Consider the following 20,189-nt stretch of genomic DNA (forward strand, 5'->3'; position numbering starts at 1 on the left):
CACTGGTGAGGCCTCATCTGGAGTACTGGGTGCAGTTTGGGTATTTGGCTTAAAAAGGACATAGCAACTCAAGAGAAGGTCCAGAGAAGAGCGACGAGGCTGATTACGGGGGGTACAGGGGATGAGTTATGAGGAAAGATGAAAAGAGCTGAACCTTTACAGAGATGAAGAGGAGACACAACTGAAGTGTTTAAAATGATGAAGAGAATCAGTCCAGTGGATCGAGACGGTGACTTTAAAATGAGAAGAAATTGAAAGTACGCCTCATGAGAAGGATTTAGGAGTTTGAGTGGACTCGACAGACGAGTTTAGACAGGAGTCCCCATGGGCTGTGATGTTTGCTGATGACATTGTGATCTGTAGCGAGAGTAGGGAGATGGTTGAGGAGACCCTATAGAGGTGGAGATATGAGAAGAGAGGAGAGGAATGAAGGTCAGTAGGACCACCAAGACAGAATACATGTGTGTGAATGGGAGGGAGGTCAGTGGAATGGTGAGGACAAGGGGAGTAGAGTTGGTGAAGGTGGAGGAGTTCAAATACTTGGGATCAACAGTACAGAGTAATGGGGAGTGTGGAAGAGAAGTGAAGAAGAGAGTGCAGGCAGGGTGGAGTGGGTGGAGAAGAGTGTCAGGAGTGATTTGTGACAGACGGGTATCAGCAAGAGTGACAGGGAAGGTCTACAGGATGGTAGTGAGACCAGCTATGTTATATGGGCTGGAGACGGTGGCACAGGAGACAGAGCTGGAGGTGGCAGAGTTAAAGATGTGAAGATTTGTATTGGGTGTGACGAGGATGGACAGGATGAGGACATTAGAGGGTAAGCTCAGGTTGGACGGTTGGGAGACAAAGTCAGAGAGGCGAGATTGCATTGGTTTGGACATGTGCAGAGGAGAGACGCTGGGTATATTGGGAGAAGGGTACTAAGGATAGAGCTGATAGGCAAGAGGAGAAGAGGAAGGCCTAAGAGAAGGTTTATGGATGTGGTGAGAGAGGACATGCAGGTGATGGGGGTGACAGAACAAGATGACGAGGACAGGAAGATATGGAAGAAGATGATCCGCTGTGGCAACCCCTAACAGGAGCAGCAGAAAGAAGAAAAAGAAGATAAATGATTTGGGTAGGAATAGAAGGAACAAGCTGGGAAAGTTTACAGATGATACCAACTTAGGGGAATTGGTAGATAATTTGGAATCCATTAAATTATCACAGAGGGACTTGGACAGCAGACAGGCTTGGACAGATCTGTGGACGATGAAATTTAATGTCAGAAAATGTAAAGAATTACAGGCAGAAAGTAAAAATACGAGGTTTGAATACACAAAGGGGGTCTGAAAATCAAAAGTCCACCTTAAGAGAAGAACTTAAGAGTCGCAGTGGACTCAACGCTATCAACTGCCAGACAAAAGGCAAGCAGAATGTCAGGTTATATAGCGCCTTGACGTGTGGAGTACAAGTCACAGGAGGTTCTGCTCAAGCTTTATAACACACTGGTGAGGCCTCATCTGGAGTCCTGGGTGCAGTTTGGGTATTTGGCTTAAAAAGGACATAACAGCACCTGAGGAAGTCCAGAGAAGAGCGACGAGGCTGATTACGGGGGGCTACAGGAGATGAGTTAGGAGGAAAGATTGAAAGAGCTGAGCCTTTACAGAGATGAAGAGGAGACCTGACTGAAGTGTTTAAAATGATGGAGGGAGTTAGTCCAGTGGATCGAGATGGTGAGTTTAAAATGAGGTCATCAAGAACACAGGGACACAGCTGGAAACTTGTTAAGGGTGAATTTCACAAGTTTTTCTTCACACAGACACTTGGAATAAGAGCCCACGTAGTGTGGCAGACAGGAGGACTTTAGGGGCCTTCAAAACTCGACTTGATGTTATTTTGGGGGCGTTAAGTGGTCGGGACTGGTCAGCTTTGCTGTCGTCCAGATTGCTCTAAAGGTCTGTTGTTCATAAAGACAGGACAACAACCAAACCAGCCTGCCCAAGAAGGGTCACCTCATCCCACTACAGCCATCTGCAGGCCCCAAACACAGAAGATGGAAAAAGTAACAAGAAATGTTCCACAAAATTATGAAAAGCCCTACAAGAGTGAGGATGGCTATAAACCCCTGGCCTGTAAACAGAAGAGTCAACAAAGAATCTTTAAAAGTGTTAATAAAAATGTTAATAAAAAATAAGAAATGACATAAAAATGCTCAACAAGAACAGTAATAGCCACAAGAAGTTCCCTAAGAGGTCATCCAAAGCAAACAAATCCCAACGTGCAACCCGTAAATCATAAACCTTAAACAGAAGCAAGAAGTCAGCAAAACAAAGCAGATACTGAGTGAAGATCAGGGGGCAAAAATGGCAAATTTCTCCATCTAAAACAAAATGTGCAACACGGTAAAGTGTGCAGAAAGTGATGGGGGTCCGAAGACCATCCAAAAGCACAGCAACTGGGGCCCAAGGGGGCTCAAAATGGCGGCACCGGAACAGGAAAACAAAATGGCAGTGCGAGAGAGCGCATTATGTTTTTAACGTCATTAGAATATGCACACAAATATGAACGGGACCATCAGGGTCCTCGTCCTCTAAAACCCCCCAAAACAAAGTCTGACACACGTTTAGAGAACAAGCAGTCGCTGCAATGACTGAAACAAAAGGCGGAGCAGCGACACACAATGGAGGACACCGAGGTGCGTTTTTTAAATGTGCCGTGTCAGTGCGCTGAGGATTTGATTTGTTTCTTAGAATTTCATGAAAGTGACTCCACTCTCCGAGGATTGGTGGGCTTGCTCGTCGTTTGGAATGGGATGCCCCTTTGCTGCTGCGGGCGTCCTTTGATTGTCCTCGTCCGGTGCGGAGGGCTCGAGGGCCGCTCATGTTATTTCTACTCAGCACTAACACTCAGCCCTCTGCCACATTAATGGCAGTGAATATTTTTCAACTATCGGCTCTTTTATAGTTCGGCTCCTTTGCTATGCCCCCGAAGAGGTCAGCCATATAAATCACTTTTCGTTTGGAGCAACAGTAAAAGCTGTGGGCACAAATAGGTGCTTTGTAGCTCGGCGCCCACTTGAGCACAGCGAGTCACAAGGTCACCTGCGCTAAAGGGGCCGATTGTGTCTCAGCTGGCACAGCACACTCCATATTTTCAAAATTCCAATTTCACACGTCACGCTTCAGCCTGTCGACCGTTGGCTCTTCAAGTTGGCCGTTTTTAAATGAAACGCTGGGGGGACACAATAGAAGCAGCTGTGTGGAAAGCGGGGCAAGAAAGGCTTTTGGGGCAGGCGGGCGCGATATGGGCAAAGTGACAGGGGGGCAGGGAGGAGGGGGCATTCTGAGCAAAGTCTGTGGAGCTTCATGAGATGATCAGCTAAAAATATACAAAGATCAGAGGGGGCACTTAGGCCTCAGACGGCAGGTAGGTGTGAAAGGCGCTATATAAGATACTCCTGGATAGTACAAGGGCACTTTGTTAAAAACAGCAATGTCAGAGGACTTTGAAAAGTCACTTTATTAATAATTATATGAAAATGTTTAGATGACTGCCTAATGCACTATATAAAATATTAACATGTTAAAGGTGCTGCTGCTTTGCAGTAAGGAGACTGTGGAAGATTGTGGGTTCGCTTCCCGGTTCCTCCCTGTGTGGATAGTGCTTTGAGTACTGAGAAAAGCGCAATATAAATGTAATGAATTATTATTATTATTAAAGGCGCTACATTAATAATATATTCAAAAATTATAGATTACTATGAAAAGCAGAAATATATGAATATGTACAAAAGTCACTTTATTAATAATTATATGAAAATGTTTAGATGATTGCCTAAGGCACTGTATAAAATATTAACATATAAAAGGCACCACATTAATAAATATTCAAAAATTATAGATAACTATGAAAAGCACAAATATATGAAGATGTACAAAAGTCACTTTATTAATAATTATATGAAAATGTTTAGATGACTGCGGTGGGCTGGCGCCCTGCCCGGGGTTTGTTTCCTGCCTTGCGCCCTGTGTTGGCTGGGATTGGCTCCAGCAGACCCCGTGACCCTGTACTTAGAGTATAGCGGGTTGGATGATGGATGGATATTTAGATGACTGCCCAAGGTGCTACGTAAAATTCACATATGAAAGGCGCTATATTTATAATTCTATTGAAATATTTGGATGACAGGCACTACTTAAAATACTATTAATAAATTAAAGGTATATATATATATATATATTATTTATTAATAATATCCAAATAATGATAGGTAGCTATGACATGTACTCTATAAAAAGTTAGCATTTAAAAGGCACTGTCTAAGGCACTATGCAAAATATTAACATATAAACGATTAGAAGGCATTCTAATTCATATAAAATATGAATTTAAGTTTTTAAATTAATAATTATCCAAAAATGATTGAATGACTATCTAAGGCAACATTTGAAATATTCTGACATATTTACTGTGGAATATACCAGGGTGCTCCAGCCGCCCCAACCCCGGCACAGACAGGCGGAGACACAAATGTCGCATGGTAAAACTTTCTTTTTCCACATGGGAAACGCTTCCCCCCGCGTTTCCTACTTGGACAGCACCACAGCACAGCCCTCCTCACTGGCTTCGTCCTCCTTCCTCCCGACTCTGGCCCCCTTTTTTAGGACACCCGGAAGGACTCCAGGCGTCCAATGACCTTCTTTGCAGTGTGGCGGAAGTGCTGCCAATCAGGGCCCAGTAAATGTCCAGGCACCCCCTGGTGGTGGCCACAGCCAAAACAGGGTTGAGCTTCCATGCCCCACACCTGTGGCCCCACTGCAAACCAAGGGGGCTGCCCTCTGTCAGTCCTGGGGAGACAGGACAGTATAAGGAATAAGTCCTCTTTCCCTTCGGACCTTCTGTGCCAAAGGCGTCCCGGCTGGGTAAGGGCCCTGGCGGCCCACCACAATACATATATATATAAATATCTACTATACATTTATATAGTAAAGGACCATACACAAGGACGGGTATCCCACCTGGTATTGGTTCCAATGGAGGGAGGCTTCGTTACAAAACTCCCCTGACAACGTCACTCGCCACTCACCCATTCCAAGGCACTTGTTGTGTGCGCGTTTTTAATGCCAAAAGATGGTGCACACAACCAACCCCCTAGATGGCACTATTCCTGTGCTTCAGGATCCAATTTGATATTTGCAAGGAATCCTGGGACTTGTAGTGCAGTGGGGCAGCCCTGCTAGGGCCTATGGGTGCTGCCAGAGGGCACTACAGGAAATTAGGGAACTTGTAACTGACCTAGAAGTACTTTGGTTGGGCTATGCCCTGGCACTGGAACACTCCCAGGTCCAAGATAAAAAGAGCTGACTGACTGATGTTAATAAGTCACAGTCGGGAGGCAGAGGAGTTTGAGGAAGAAGAGAGGAATGAAAGTCCGTTGTGATTGTCTTGTTGTCAGAGGTATTGGGAAGAATAAATAAGCTTAATTTGAACCCGTGATGGTGTAGCTATGAGTTGTGCCAGGGGTTTGGGGTGTGAGAGTGCCCCCTGTCTTCCACAGTATATATATATATATATATTTAGATATATTTGTCATCTCCTTCTCTCTCTCCACAGTGCTGATAAACCCGCCCAGTGAGCCGAGGTGACTCCGCCCCTTCAGTTCACTCTCGGCTTCCCAGAAGGTTGTGCCATTTTGGTAAGAGTGACCTGCAGATGGACCTAAACTTGCGGCTAAGAAGCCAAGATGCCTTTTTGGTTTCATTTTTAGCCCAGACCCTCACCGGGCAAATATACCAAAAAATGTTTGTTTTGTTTGAATTGTTGGACATTAAAAGGGTCTTTTGGTGACCCATCATTCTTGCACCCGGCCACTAAATATGCAGTATGACAGATGTGTCAATAAGTCAGGGACAACATTAAATACTCAGGCAGCTCGAAGAGGCCACACGTAAAATAATTCAATGGCCAGACGTGTGAAGTTCCACAGACAGCACAGAACAACCTCGAAGTCTCCTTAAGGATCTGTGGCCTCCTCCACTTGTTTCTGCGTGAATTTCAAAGGGCTCAAGGCAAGCAGCCTCCATGTCGACGTCTCTGTCCCAGTATTATTGGAGGACTCTGGCGATTTCATCATTCCTTGTTTTCAAACACAAAGGCGGACCTGTGATGTGGATACCATGAAAGAAGGAGAGCCCCCTAAATGAACATCAGGCTGATGAAATGTCCGGCGGGCCTCCACAAGATGAGCTGACATGGCGACGTTTCAAAGATGTGAAGGGGCGGCCGGGCGCAGATGTTCTGGCTCTTCGTGCTTTGCACTTGTTTGTGACTGCGGCTTCCTCTGACAGACTCGCTGTACTCTTTAATTTTTTCCAGCATGCCAAACACCCGAGGGACGCCAGTGTCTGTGCCAACGACCAGAGCTGGGCATCGGCTGCCTGCCGACATGCGACAAACTGACAAGATGCGGGCAGGAACATCTGGAGCAGGAGCAGCTTGTCTGAGGGGTGTCATCTGGATTGTCAGCTTTAAACGTATTGCTTCACATTACAAATTGATACAAAATTCATAAACAGTTCGTTATTTTATGTAACAAAAAAAAAAAAATACCACACGGGGGGTGTTAGCCTGAGACAATAAAGAAAGGAACGAGGAAGACACCCAAAAAGAGATAATGGCAAATAATGTCAAGTGTAATATGATAAACAGACAGATAGATAGATAGATAGATAGATAGATAGATAGATAGATAGATAGATAGATAGATAGATAGATAGATAGATAGATAGATAGATAGATAGTGTAGCAGTAGAGGCTTTTATCGACACATATAAGTACACTAATCACCAACAATAACCAATCCTCCACTCCCAGACACTTCGCCACCCTACCTCCCAGCTCAGCTCAATGTCTGGGCTTTCCCATGGTCCTTTATACCCCCTGACCCGGAGGTGTTCCTGTTCCATAACCCACAAGTCCTTATTACTTCCGGGCCAGGGTAAAAAGTCCTTTTCTTCAACCTGGAAGTACGTCATTTCTCCTGTTCATGTGACCAGGACGTACTTCCAGGTTATAGGGCACATAAGAGTTCACGAGCCTCCCTACAGCGACTCCAGGTGGTCCCCAAGGTATCCAGCAGGGCTGTGTATAAAAACTACAAAGTCCATGAGGCCCTGCTGGAATTCGGGACACGTCCATGCTGTCGGGAGAGCTCGGGGGTGAGGGCCGGAAACTCTCGCCGGCCATCCATCACAATAGATAGATAGATAGATAGATAGATAGATAGATAGATAGATAGATAGATAGATAGATAGATAGATAGATAGATAGATAGATAGATAGATAGATAGAAGTGAAAGGCACTATATGATAGATAGATAGATAGATAGATAGATAGATAGATAGATAGATAGATAGATAGATAGATAGATAGATAGATAGATAGAAGTGAAAGGCACTATATGATAGATAGATAGATAGATAGATAGATAGATAGATAGATAGATAGATAGAAGTGAAAGGCACTATATGATAGATAGATAGATAGATAGATAGATAGATAGATAGATAGATAGATAGATAGATAGATAGATAGCACTATATAATAGATAGATAGATAGATAGATAGATAGATAGATAGATAGATAGATAGATAGATAGATAGATAGAAGTGAAAGGCACTATATAATAGATAGATAGATAGATAGATAGATAGATAGATAGATAGATAGATAGATAGATAGATAGATAGATAGATAGAAGTGAAAGGCACTATATAATAGATAGATAGATAGATAGATAGATAGATAGATAGATAGATAGATAGATAGATAGATAGATAGATAGATAGATAGATAGAAGTGAAAGGAACTATATGATAGATAGATAGATAGATAGATAGATAGATAGATAGATAGATAGCACTATATAATAGATAGATAGATAGATAGATAGATAGATAGATAGATAGATAGATAGATAGATAGATAGATAGAAGTGAAAGGCACTATATAATAGATAGATAGATAGATAGATAGATAGATAGATAGATAGATAGATAGATAGATAGATAGATAGAAGTGAAAGGCACTATATAATAGATAGATAGATAGATAGATAGATAGATAGATAGATAGATAGATAGATAGATAGAAGTGAAAGGCACTATAGATAGATAAATAGATAGATAGATAGATAGATAGATAGATAGATAGATAGATAGATAGATAGATAGATAGATAGATAGATAGAAGTGAAAGGCACTATAGATAGATAGATAGATAGATAGATAGATAGATAGATAGATAGATAGATAGAAGTGAAAGGCACTATAGATAGATAGATAGATAGATAGATAGATAGATAGATAGATAGATAGATAGATAGATAGATAGATAGATAGATAGATAGATAGAAGTGAAAGGCACTATATGATAGATAGATAGATAGATAGATAGATAGATAGATAGATAGATAGATAGATAGATAGATAGATAGATAGAAGTGAAAGGCACTATAGATAGATAGATAGATAGATAGATAGATAGATAGATAGATAGATAGATAGATAGATAGATAGATAGATAGAAGAAGTGAAAGGCACTATAGATAGATAGATAGATAGATAGATAGATAGATAGATAGATAGATAGATAGATAGATAGATAGAAGTGAAAGGCACTATATAATAGATAGATAGATAGATAGATAGATAGATAGATAGATAGATAGATAGATAGATAGATAGATAGATAGATAGATAGATAGATAGAAGTGAAAGGCACTATATAATAGATAGATAGATAGATAGATAGATAGATAGATAGATAGATAGATAGATAGATAGAAGTGAAAGGCACTATATGATAGATAGATAGATAGATAGATAGATAGATAGATAGATAGATAGATAGATAGATAGATAGATAGAAGTGAAAGGCACTATAGATAGATAGATAGATAGATAGATAGATAGATAGATAGATAGATAGATAGATAGATAGATAGAAGTGAAAGGCACTATAGATAGATAGATAGATAGATAGATAGATAGATAGATAGATAGATAGAAGTGAAAGGCACTATATGATAGATAGATAGATAGATAGATAGATAGATAGATAGATAGATAGATAGATAGATAGATAGATAGATAGATAGATAGAAGTGAAAGGCACTATAGATAGATAGATAGATAGATAGATAGATAGATAGATAGATAGATAGATAGATAGATAGATAGAAGTGAAAGGCACTATAGATAGATAGATAGATAGATAGATAGATAGATAGATAGATAGATAGATAGATAGATAGATAGATAGATAGATAGATAGATGTGAAAGGCACTATAGATAGATAGATAGATAGATAAATAGATAGATAGATAGATAGATAGAAGTGAAAGGCACTATATGATAGATAGATAGATAGATAGATAGATAGATAGATAGATAGATAGAAGTGAAAGGCACTATAGATAGATAGATAGATAGATAGATAGATAGATAGATAGATAGAAGTGAAAGGCACTATAGATAGATAGATAGATAGATAGATAGATAGATAGATAGATAGATAGATAGATAGATAGATAGAAGTGAAAGGCACTATATGATAGATAGATAGATAGATAGATAGATAGATAGATAGATAGATAGATAGATAGATAGATAGATAGATAGATAGAAGTGAAAGGCACTATATGATAGATAGATAGATAGATAGATAGATAGATAGATAGATAGATAGATAGATAGATAGAAGTGAAAGGCACTATAGATAGATAGATAGATAGATAGATAGATAGATAGATAGATAGATAGATAGATAGAAGTGAAAGGCACTATATGATAGATAGATAGATAGATAGATAGATAGATAGATAGATAGATAGATAGAAGTGAAAGGCACTATATGATAGATAGATAGATAGATAGATAGATAGATAGATAGATAGATAGATAGATAGATAGATAGATAGAAGTGAAAGGCACTATAGATAGATAGATAGATAGATAGATAGATAGATAGATAGATAGATAGATAGATAGATGTGAAAGGCACTATAGATAGATAGATAGATAGATAGATAGATAGATAGATAGATAGATAGATAGATAGATAGATAGATAGAAGTGAAAGGCACTATATGATAGATAGATAGATAGATAGATAGATAGATAGATAGATAGATAGATAGATAGAAGTGAAAGGCACTATATGATAGATAGATAGATAGATAGATAGATAGATAGATAGATAGATAGATAGATAGATAGATAGATAGATAGATAGATAGATAGATAGATAGAAGTGAAAGGCACTATAGATAGATAGATAGATAGATAGATAGATAGATAGATAGATAGATAGATAGATAGATAGATAGATAGATAGATAGATAGATAGATAGATAGAAGTGAAAGGCACTATATGATAGATAGATAGATAGATAGATAGATAGATAGATAGATAGATAGATAGATAGATAGATAGATAGATAGATAGAAGTGAAAGGCACTATATGATAGATAGATAGATAGATAGATAGATAGATAGATAGATAGATAGATAGATAGATAGATAGATAGATAGATAGATAGAAGTGAAAGGCACTATATGATAGATAGATAGATAGATAGATAGATAGATAGATAGATAGATAGATAGATAGATAGAAGTGAAAGGCACTATAGATAGATAGATAGATAGATAGATAGATAGATAGATAGATAGATAGATAGATAGAAGTGAAAGGCACTATATGATAGATAGATAGATAGATAGATAGATAGATAGATAGATAGATAGATAGATAGATAGATAGATAGATAGAAGTGAAAGGCACTATATGATAGATAGATAGATAGATAGATAGATAGATAGATAGATAGATAGATAGATAGATAGATAGATAGATAGATAGATAGATAGAAGTGAAAGGCACTATAGATAGATAGATAGATAGATAGATAGATAGATAGATAGATAGATAGATAGATAGATAGATAGATAGATAGATAGAAGTGAAAGGCACTATATGATAGATAGATAGATAGATAGATAGATAGATAGATAGATAGATAGATAGATAGATAGATAGATAGAAGTGAAAGGCACTATATGATAGATAGATAGATAGATAGATAGATAGATAGATAGATAGATAGATAGATAGATAGATAGATAGATAGATAGAAGTGAAAGGCACTATAGATAGATAGATAGATAGATAGATAGATAGATAGATAGATAGATAGATAGATAGATAGATAGATAGACAGATGTGAAAGGCACTATATGATAGATAGATAGATAGATAGATAGATAGATAGATAGATAGATAGATAGATAGATAGATAGATAGATAGATAGAAGTGAAAGGCACTATATGATAGATAGATAGATAGATAGATAGATAGATAGATAGATAGATAGATAGATAGAAGTGAAAGGCACTATATGATAGATAGATAGATAGATAGATAGATAGATAGATAGATAGATAGATAGATAGATAGATAGATAGATAGATAGATAGATAGATAGATAGAAGTGAAAGGCACTATATGATAGATAGATAGATAGATAGATAGATAGATAGATAGATAGATAGATAGATAGATAGAAGTGAAAGGCACTATAGATAGATAGATAGATAGATAGATAGATAGATAGATAGATAGATAGATAGATAGATAGATAGATAGAAGTGAAAGGCACTATATGATAGATAGATAGATAGATAGATAGATAGATAGATAGATAGATAGATAGATAGATAGATAGATAGAAGTGAAAGGCACTATATGATAGATAGATAGATAGATAGATAGATAGATAGATAGATAGATAGATAGATAGATAGATAGATAGATAGATAGAAGAAGTGAAAGGCACTATAGATAGATAGATAGATAGATAGATAGATAGATAGATAGATAGATAGATAGATAGACAGATGTGAAAGGCACTATATGATAGATAGATAGATAGATAGATAGATAGATAGATAGATAGATAGATAGATAGATAGATAGATAGATAGATAGATAGATAGAAGTGAAAGGCACTATAGATAGATAGATAGATAGATAGATAGATAGATAGATAGATAGATAGATAGATAGATAGAAGTGAAAGGCACTATATGATAGATAGATAGATAGATAGATAGATAGATAGATAGATAGATAGATAGATAGATAGAAGAAGTGAAAGGCACTATATGATAGATAGATAGATAGATAGATAGATAGATAGATAGATAGATAGATAGATAGATAGATAGATAGATAGATAGAAGTGAAAGGCACTATAGATAGATAGATAGATAGATAGATAGATAGATAGATAGATAGATAGATAGATAGATAGACAGATGTGAAAGGCACTATATGATAGATAGATAGATAGATAGATAGATAGATAGATAGATAGATAGATAGATAGATAGATAGATAGATAGATAGATAGATAGATAGAAGTGAAAGGCACTATATGATAGATAGATAGATAGATAGATAGATAGATAGATAGATAGATAGATAGATAAATTGCATTTTTTATGTAATTAAAAAGTTACAAAATGCGATTCCTCCAAAAAATTGCCATTTCTGGCTGACTGAGTTGAATTCGTTATCGGCAGACGACTGACTAAGGTGAAAGGTCACAATTCCTGTAGCTTTGTCTTTGTCCAACTTGTAGTTCTGAGTTTCTAAGGCGTTCACTCAGGCTTTACCGTCTACACGATAGCAGGTGACCGGTGCATTGGACATCGCTGCTGTGTTCGTTGTCCACCGTGACGTCAAGTTATTTTGGCCTAGATATTCTTTACTAGTGAGAGTGACGCCGGGGTCGGGTTCTTCGGCCATTTTGCCCTTCAGTTACGGTCGCCTCGATCCTCATTTGACCCACGGCTTTGACTTTGCTCGTCTTTCTCTGCTGTGATCGTCTGCTGCCAGCTCACCGTAATCCTCAAGCTGCTTCTGTCTCCCATACCGCAGGGGATTTTGAAACTTCGTTTGTTTTACGGACAGACGTAATTTGAGATTTCCTTTGCAGACGTTTTTCGTTTTGTTAGGTTTCCATTCAAGCCCATCGTGTCAAGAATGTTGTCATCGCCGATCACTTGGAGTTTATCTCGACCATCACGCGGATGGAGTTTCTCATGAGGGGTTTTCCCTTAAGTACCACAGATGATGGGGACTGTCGGCTCAGACGCGGCCCCATTCCTTTCAAGACCAACTTTATTTCTCGAGGTTTATCAGTTTCGTCCAGATCTGTTTCACCACCGCAGTTTTCAAGATTGGAAAAGATCGCAGATCTCCAGCCAGTAATTCATCAGGATGAAAAAAAAAAAACCGGAAAAATCGCAGGAAACGTCAACAGTCGAGAACACAAGAATTTCAGACCCCATAAAACTTCAGAAATCCTTCACCGTCAGTAGAAGGTAAGTTGGGGTTTTTATTTGGGCGTCCAGGAAGTTAACGACGAGGACAATGAAGGCGATTATTAGGAAGAAGTTTTAGAGGATTAGGGCAGCAAAGGTGACATAAACTTTGGGTCTTCTTTATCACTTCAAACGAGCAGCTAATTGCCGCACTAATCCCGCCGGAGTGACACATTTGTTCAACTTCAATGCTGGGACTTCATGACATTCCTGAGCCGGAAGCAATGAAGAAAAAAAAAAACAAGTGTGCGGCCGTCGCCTTCGGCCCTCCCTGCAGATTTACACCTTCGTGTCAGGGGGATGTCGAGGGGTCTTCAAGTGTACAGACAGGCCAGGTGGGCACCTCACGGAGTCGAGCTCGTTTCATGCTGTTCAGATGGTGTGCTGCCAGGCACTCGCTCACCGGCTGTTTGATTGGTGGAGCCCCCTTACTGTACAGAATCCCCCTACTGTATGCCATGCAGCTGATTTCCTGTTTTTATCAGTGACATCAGGGTGACACAGTGGGATGTTCATAGGAGTGACATTAGGACAGGCATAGTGGTAGGCGCTGCCACCTTCAGAATGCGCCCACCATTGTCTATGTGGGGTCCGCACACATTTTCGGGGGAGTACTGAGGAGGGACATTCTGCTTGACCTCGAGGTGAGTGTGGGTGCGGGGGTCTGGCTACCCGTCCAGTTAAGCGGCGTCCTGTTCATGGGGGGTCCCTGCCTTGCACAATAAGTCCCCTGACATCCGTCAATTTAAGAATGTGTCTAGAGTTGTGTGTAAAAGTAAGTGCCCCCCGTGAAGTGTTTTGTCTACTTTAGCACACGTGGACCCATCGAGATTTGAGCTTTATTTAAATAGTAGCTATAGATCAAGGTGATGTCATCTAACAAACATCAGCCCCCCCCCCTTTACAATTTGTAGTTCATTTTAGAATTTAAACACAAATACATGCAAATAAATGCAAATGAAGTCAACCCCTCCATTTATCACAACCTCAAAAAATGCAAATCAAAATGGAACATCAGGACCTCGCCTGAAGCTGCCCTCTCATTTAGACCCCCGACACTGAGTTTGGCTTCAAGTGTCTCCTACCGCCATGTCCACATCAACAGAAGCTCTCCAGGGGGATTTAGAAAGACCTCCAAACAACTGGAAACTAACCATTCTACTGTTTGACAAGATCATCCAACAAGTGGAGAAGAATTGAAACGACTGCCAACTTGTCCAGGCCAGGGAGTTCAGCCCAAGAACAGAACTCAAGATACCAAAAGTCTCTAAGAGACCCCCAGACTTCATTATGGGGTCTCCAGGGAGCTCTTACCACTGCTGATTTCTGGAGTCTAAGATTAGAAATGAGATCCACATGGGAGGCGAGTGTGGAGGAAACCAGAAGGTGCAGCAGAGTAAGAAAAATGTTTGTCCACGAACACCAAATCAAACCCCAAGACGAGGGAAGTATGGAGCAATTTGGCCAAAGTAGCAGAAGACATGTTTGGTGAAAACTAAAGGCAGCATTTGAGCAGAAGAACCTGACAGCAGCTGGGTCACTCGCCTTCACAGAACCCACTAGGAGTTCTTCATTGTACCAGAAGGAGCCTGAGATCATCTGTCAGAAGACTGAAACTCAACTGAAAGTGGGCCTTGTAATGAGTCCATGATCCTAAACATGCCAAGGAATGGCTGAAAGGAAAGAAATGGAGGGTTCTGGGAATGGCCAAATCAAAGCCCACACATGAGATGCTGGGGTAGGGGGTCTTTGAAATGGGCTGAGCACACAGGACACCCCTCAAACATCGCATAGCTGCATGGTGGAGTGGAGAGAGGCAGCTAAAGGAAATGAGGGGGCAGCTATTAGAGCCAAGGGGGGCACTTACTTTTTCCCACAGAAAGAAATGGCAGAGCTGTTTATTTATTGCAAAGTTAAATGACCTCACCTTGGTTTAAATGGAGATCAGATCTTAATATGTCTACAATGTGACAAAAAAACATTTCATGGGGTGCATTTACTTTTTCACAAGACTGTATATGTTTGAATTTGCTTCCTCTCCACTGTGACCACTGACTCAGTACAGCTTACTGGGTCACCACTACTGACAGATGACCTCATGGCCACACATCTGTGACCTGTGACCCAACACATCCTCAGGCCCACTTAGGTGCCCGCTGCCAATCCTGTCAAAACCAAACCTGGAAGCACTTGGGCTGGGCATCACAAAAATCCTATTAGGACGTAACATTCTGACACCCACTTAGCTCAAATGAGTGGTGCAGGAGGCTGGAGCCGATTCTGGCAGCCCTGGGCACAAGGCAAGAAGCAACACTGGACGGGGCACCGGTGGCCATTATGGTGGCCATTCACACAAGGCCAGTTTAGACTCGCCAAGAATGGCACGTGAACGTTTAAACCAGACCACTCAACATGGCAGTCCTGTGACACCGAGTCGAGAAGTGAAGCTCCCCAAAGTCTACCTGCTCACACTACGCGTACCCTTAACACGTCCTCATCTGTGTGCCCACATTTAAACAACAGGTGGGCTCCACTCTGCACCTTCACTTCATCAGTTCGAACGCCTCCACAACGTCTTCGGGGAGCAGGACCCACACAAACATGGGGGAAATGGCACACCGAGAATATGAACTGGAGGAGCGAGGTGTTATCGACAGTGACAAATAACAAAGTGCCAGAGGTAGACACCGTAGGACCACTGAAAGAGGAGAAGAAAGAAAATCAAGTGGAGTACCATGGGCACCAAGAAATGGAGACATGACAGAGGGGGCCGGAGAAAGTGAAGGGCAAAGGACAATTGGAAAGAAGAATTGGTGAAAAACCTTGGAGTGAGAAGAATGAGGAGATGTGGGCAGCAGAGTCATAGAGAAGGACAGCGAGGACTGGAGAGAGTGAACAGCCAGGGGCGTAGAGAAGACGAGACCCCTGAAAAGTCAGGTAGACATAAGCATGGAGTGTAATGGATGGAAAGAACTGCGGGGTTGAGGTGTCACACACAGGGAGGAAAAGTGAAATCCATTGGACGGAGAGAACAGAAGAAAATGTAGAGCTGCAGACAAAGGAAAAGTGAAGACCCAGGACAGAAAGGGTTAAAAGAAGTAAAGCATCATGGAAATACACTGAAGTGTCACTTAGAGGGGAGGGGACAAGGAGAAGATCTGTGGACAGGGAGAACTGGGGACACTGAAAAGACATTAGAAAAGAGGACTGAAGAGGGTGAAGAGCCACCAACAGTGACAAATAACAAAGTCCCAAAGGAGGCCACAGAAAAAGAAGAAAGAAAACCAAGTGGAGTGTCATGGGCACCAAGAACTGGAGACATGACAGAGGGGGCTGGAGAAAGTGAAGGGCAAAGACACAATTGAGAAGAAGAATAGGTGAGAATTCTTGGAGTGGGAAGTATGAGGAGATGTGGGCAGCAGAGTCATAGTGAAGGACAGCGAGGATTGGAAGAACTGAAGAGCCACAGGAACAGAAAAGTGGAGACACTGAGGAGCACCAAAGAGCTAAGGATGGAGAGATCTGGAGGAGTCAGCAGTCATGGGCAGTGAAGAAAAGGAAGTGCCACTGAGAGGGGAGGGCAAAGAGCCGTGGACAGAAAGGACTGTAATGAAAGAACGTGGATAGAGAGGGAAGGAAATATAAGAAGATGTGGACAGCAAGGGCAACACGTGGAGTGGCCATGAGGACCAGAGACACTGGAATGGCATTGGGAGAGGCGACTGGAGAAAGTCAAGAGCAAAGGACAGAAAAGGCTGGAAGAAGTGAAACACCATGGAGGGAAATAAAAGGAGATGTGGAGAGCAGGTATAAAGTGAAGGGCCGTGAGGATCAGAAGAAGTGAACAGAGACGTGGAACCAAATAGAGAGAATGGGAGAATCAACAGACAGAGAGATGTGGAGGAGTCAGGAGTGAAACCAGCAGATGGAGAGAACAGGAGACACTGGAGAGTCAGTAAGGGAAAGGAATGGAGAAGATGAAGAGCCATAAAAATAGAAAGGGCAGGAAAAGCAAAGAGGCCAGAACTGAAAGGGCTGCAAGAAGAGAAGCATTATGGGTGGGGAGGGAGGGAACTATGAGGAGATGTGGGCAGTGAGGACTGGGAGAAGTGAACGGCCATCGGCACACCAAAAAGCCAGGGAGACATCAGACTGGAGAATGTGACACGGAACGGATGTGGAGACAAATGGGGGCGGTGAGGAAACGTGGAATTCAGTGGATGGAGAGAACAGACGACAGTGGAGAATCATCAGGGCTGAGAACTGAACAAAGTAGAGAGCCATGGAGAAAGGAGATAGGAAAAAATGAAGACAGAAAGGGCCGAAAGACATGAAGCTTCATGGAGAGCGAGGGAAGGAAATACGCTGAAGTGTCACTGAGATTGCAGAGTGGACAATGAGAAGGAGTGGAGTCAATGGGGAGAGGAGTAGAGAAGGTGACGAGCCATGGAGAGAAAGGGCTGGAAGAAGTGAAGCATCATGGGTGGGGAGGGAGGGAACAGGACAGACACAGCGAGGTACAGTGAGATCTGGGAGAAGTGAACGGCCATCGGCCCAGAGAAGTGGAGACCATGAAAAGTCACCAGGACATCAGACTGGAGAACATGGAGAGGGCTGGAGGGGGTGAAGTGTCAAAGACCGTGAAGAAAAATGAAATCTAATGGAGGGAGACAAGAGAGGACACTGAGGTGACATGTGGGGTGACTGGAGAATGAGAAGAGCCATAGAGAGAAAGAGCTGGAGACACTGAAGAATCATCAGGGAGAGGAGTGGTGAAGCTGAAGAGCCATCAGCACAGAAAAGCGGAGACAATGAAAGGCCAGGGAGACGTCAGACTGGAGCATGTGAAGTACAAAGGATGGAGACAACAGGAGGCACTGAAGTATAATTGAGATGGAAGGACTGGAGAAGGTGAAGAGCCATCGGTGGAAAAGGCTCAAGAAGGGAAGCATCATGGCTGGTGAGTGAGGGAACAGGACAGACACAGTGAGGTACAGTGAGAACTGGGAGAAGTGAACGGCCATTGGCCCAGAGAAGTGGAGACCATGAAAGGTCAGGGAGATGTCAGACTGGAGAATGTGAAGCACAAAGGATGGAGACAACAGGAGGCACTGAAGTATAATTGAGAACTGGAGAAGAACTGGAGAAGAACTGGAGAAGGTGAAGAGCCATCGATGGAAAAGGCCCAAGAAGGGAAGCATCATGGCTGGTGAGTGAGAGAACTATGAGGGGATGTGGGCAGGAAAGACCCAGTGAGGTCTTTTAGAAGTGAATGGCCATCGGCCTGGAGAAGTGGAGACCATGAAAGGTCAGGAAGACATCAGAAGTGAGGGGTCAAAAATGGAGGGGAAAAGTGAAGAGAAGACACTGAAGTGACATTTGGGGCGAATGGACAATAAGAAGAGCCATAGAGAGAAAAATCTTGAGACACTAAAGAATCATCACAGAGAGGACTGGAGAAGCTGAAGAGGTATGGATAGAGAGGGCAGGAAAAATGAAGAGTCATGGACAAAGAAGGCTGAAGGAAGAGAAGCATCATGGGTGGGGAGTGAGGGAACAGGACAGACACAGCGAGGTACAGTGAGAACTGGGAGAAGTGAATGGCCATCGGCATAGAGAAGTGGAGACCATGAAAAGTCAGGGAAACGTCAGACTGGAGAATGTGAAGCACAAAGGATGGAGACAACAGGAGGCACTGAAGTATAATTGAGAACTGGAGAAGAACTGGAGAAGAACTGGAGAAGGTGAAGAGCCATCGATGGAAAAGGCCCAAGAAGGGAAGCATCATGGCTGGTGAGTGAGAGAACTATGAGGGGATGTGGGCAGGAAAGACCCAGTGAGGTCTTTTAGAAGTGAATGGCCATCGGCCTGGAGAAGTGGAGACCATGAAAGGTCAGGAAGACATCAGAAGTGAGGGGTCAAAAATGGAGGGGAAAAGTGAAGAGAAGACACTGAAGTGACATTTGGGGCGAATGGACAATAAGAAGAGCCATAGAGAGAAAAATCTTGAGACACTAAAGAATCATCACAGAGAGGACTGGAGAAGCTGAAGAGGTATGGATAGAGAGGGCAGGAAAAATGAAGAGTCATGGACAAAGAAGGCTGAAGGAAGAGAAGCATCATGGGTGGGGAGTGAGGGAACAGGACAGACACAGCGAGGTACAGTGAGAACTGGGAGAAGTGAATGGCCATCGGCATAGAGAAGTGGAGACCATGAAAAGTCAGGGAAACGTCAGACTGGAGAATGTGAAGCACAAAGGATGGAGACAACAGGAGGCACTGAAGTATAATTGAGAACTGGAGAAGGTGAAGAGCCATCGATGGAAAAGGCCCAAGAAGGGAAGCATCATGGCTGGTGAGTGAGGGAACTATGAGGGGATGTGGGCAGGAAAGACCCAGCGAGGTCTTTTAGAAGTGAACGGCCATCGGCCCGGAGAAGTGGAGACCATGAAAGGTCAGGAAGACATCAGAAGTGAGGGGTCAAAAATGGAGGGGAAAAGTGAAGAGAAGACACTGAAGTGACTGGGGTGACTGGAGAATGAGAAGAGCCATAGAGAGAAAAAGCTTGAGACACTGAAGAATCATCACAGAGAAGACTGAAGAAGCTGAAGAGGTATGGATAGAGAGGGCAGGAAAAATGAAGAGCCATGGACAAAGAAGGCTGAAGGAAGAGAAGCATCATGGGTGGGGAGTGGGGGAACAGGACAGACACAGCGAGGTACAGTGAGAACTGGGAGAAGTGAACGGCCATCGG

The 20,189-nt window shown here is 41.8% G+C and overlaps 1 protein-coding gene across 1 annotated transcript in view; it reads right to left on the bottom strand.

The window, feature by feature from the left end:
• The window catches only part of clasp1a (cytoplasmic linker associated protein 1a), a 991,009-nt gene that overhangs the window by 77,545 nt on the left and 893,275 nt on the right, over nt 1–20,189 (bottom strand). The gene's annotated exons all lie outside the window — the stretch shown is intronic.

The sequence above is a fragment of the Erpetoichthys calabaricus genome, chromosome 8 (genome assembly GCF_900747795.2).
Source record: "Erpetoichthys calabaricus chromosome 8, fErpCal1.3, whole genome shotgun sequence".
NCBI classification, from domain to species: domain Eukaryota; kingdom Metazoa; phylum Chordata; class Cladistia; order Polypteriformes; family Polypteridae; genus Erpetoichthys; species Erpetoichthys calabaricus.